A 2,665-nucleotide genomic window follows, 5' to 3' on the forward strand; every position below is an offset into this window, starting at 1 on the left:
TTTGCTGGCACGTTGCAAAACAGAGTCTTGAAGGCTGGGTAATGCCATCATCCCAGATCTTGTGATGCTGCTTTTACCACTGGAAAATCTTTAATCATAGGCTAGCAGTTTCCCCCTCACTGTTTCTGAGGACTGGGACATATTCAAGCAATTAATTTCTTTCAAAACCTGTGGAGATTTGTCTGTGAAAGGTGAGATCATTACTGCTGAGAAAAGGCCTGCCCTGGAGCAAAGTGCGCTTGGGCAGCCCTGCAGCCACATGTCTGGGCTCTCTGTGAGACTTTGGTGCTGGAGCTATGGAATGGGTAGGGTCTGGTATGGCATGGTATGGATATGGGTGTGGTATGTACTGTCCTGCACCAGGACACGTCTCTGCCAGGCACCGACAGCCACACCATGGTCCCAGGAGGTCAGTATCCAGAGAGTTTACTCCCCTGCCCTCATGTTGTTTCCTGAGTTTGGCCCTCCCAACACAGCCAGCTCTGCAGGGGCCTGCCAGATTTGACTTGAAGCATGACCTGTAACCACTGACCTGGTCCCCTGTAACCACTGGCCATGCCCAAACCACACATGTGGTGCTGAGCACAAGCTCCTGCCACTCCTTTGCTGGCTGCAGAATGTCAAGGCTGTGACTTGGCTCGTGGTCAGAGTCTGTCCCTTCTGGGTTGATGGCCTCAGGTTGTGTCTTCAACATGGGGCCAAACCAGAGCTCCCACTCCCTTGATCAGCTGGAACACAAAGCTGGGCTTACAAACCTGGTGACAAAAGACTTTTGGCTTTTATATCTCCCAGAACCTCTGAATTTGATAGTGATGTGACAGTCTCTTGGCACTCTTCATGAAGCATGAAGAGTGAATGACATCCAGCTGATATCACGGGGCTCACTCAGACATCAGCTTGTTGCTATGTCATTTTCATTTTCTTTTATTTCCTCATGTTGATGGTCTCTCCCTCCCCAGTCCCCTCTGATAAGAGAAAGAAATGAACTATTGATTCACATGCGGCACTCGGTGTTTCAGAGGGAGAGTGCTCTCCTGTCCTTCACTGCAAGTGGGACTAATCAGGCTCAAATGCTGTGGCTGATGCTGCATCTGGGGCTGGTTTGGCCCTGAGTGGGGGATTTAGCCCAAACAGCAGATCCTTGGTAGCACAGCTCATGGCTACACAGCAGTGTGAGCCCTTCCTGCGCCCAGCTCCTTGGGGAAGCTCTGCCTGCCCCCCTGGAGCTACAGGAGCAGCATCCACAGCACAGTAGAAGAGGAGACGAAGCCAGAGCAGCTCATGCAAAGGCTCCCACCTGCCTGTGCCACGGGCTGAGTCACAGCCCTGTGCTTTGGCCACCGGGACACACTCCTGCTGTGTCACTGCCCTCCTGGCACCCATGGCCAGGTGGAGTCCAGGGCCTTGAGACAGCAGTGTCTTCTCTTTGGTGGGGTCAGGTCAGGTCTTGGACCACCCTTTACTGTTGTGTGCCATGCTGCTTTCCCATGGCCTGACACCTTGCACTTGATGCAAGGACCTCCTGGCACAGGGACCTCTGCAGTTTAACTATTCTCTGGGTGAGGAAACATTAATTTGACTGTTTCCATCTTTCCTGGTCATCATCTCCATGCAGACCTCAGGAGCATGGGACTCGCTTTTCCACTGCAGACCCCAAGATTTTCTGTGTCACCTACTTTTCCAGTCTCCCCATCTCCTTTCTCCCCCACTGATTATTCTAGGAACATAATGATTTTTTTCCCTCTTTCCTGGTGGTGCTCCAGGCTCGCTGCCTGTCTCAGACAGGCCACTCAGCCCACTCCATGTGGGCCACTAGGTAGCCCTGGGCTTGGATGCGTGTAGCCCTGGGCTCGAGATGAGGTGAGCTGCTGGGCCTGGGCTCTCACCTGGACCCTCCTTCCCTGGGGACCCTTTCCCCAGACGTAAACTTGGCCTTTGTCCACCCCAGAGGGAGCCTGCAGCACCTATCTGTGGGGGAGCTCTGCTCTCAGGAGACCTTGTGCAGTCTCTTGCCCTGCAGAGCTTGTGGCTCGGACAGAAAGATGAGGTGGGAGAAGTGCGTTTTGCCCCGCGTGGGGACTGCACTGGAGGTTTCTGGCCTGGGTGGGCGGGTGACTCATTCTGCTGCTGAGCAATGTGTTTCCCCCCCTGCCAGAGACAGCCCATGATTTTGACCTGTAGGACTTCTCTGGAGTATTATGGAGCTTCAGTTCTCCAGGATGCACAAGGTGCTTGGAGTGCCTGCGGAGGAAGGTACTTGAGAAGCAGCCGATTAGCTCAATATAATGAGTCTTAAATACTTCCCTTGTCATCCCCCTCTTATAGCTGTTGCCTGTGTCTTTGTGCTCAGGCAGCATTCAGGTTTCTATAGGCATTCACTCCCATTTCTTTGCTTGTGTGATTACTTATAATTCCTGTTTAAATTCTTCTCATTTTCACAGTGTAATTAGGCAAAGGAGCGGCTTTTGTTCTGCAGTCAAAAAGCAATTAGCTGTGCTTTTTGCTTCATGGTTGTTTTTTAATTAGGACTTTGTTGATGGCTTTTGTCCTCAGCAGAAAATAAGGGCTGAGGCATCTATGGGCTGCCGCTGCTGCCCAGGACGGAGGGGCTGCCATGCCTGCCTGGAGAGGTGACCCACAGATGCTCCCTTTGCTCCCCGCTGCG

The sequence above is a fragment of the Athene cunicularia genome, unplaced genomic scaffold, assembly GCF_003259725.1.
Source record: "Athene cunicularia isolate RWA unplaced genomic scaffold, athCun1 SCF_2, whole genome shotgun sequence".
Classification (NCBI taxonomy): domain Eukaryota; kingdom Metazoa; phylum Chordata; class Aves; order Strigiformes; family Strigidae; genus Athene; species Athene cunicularia.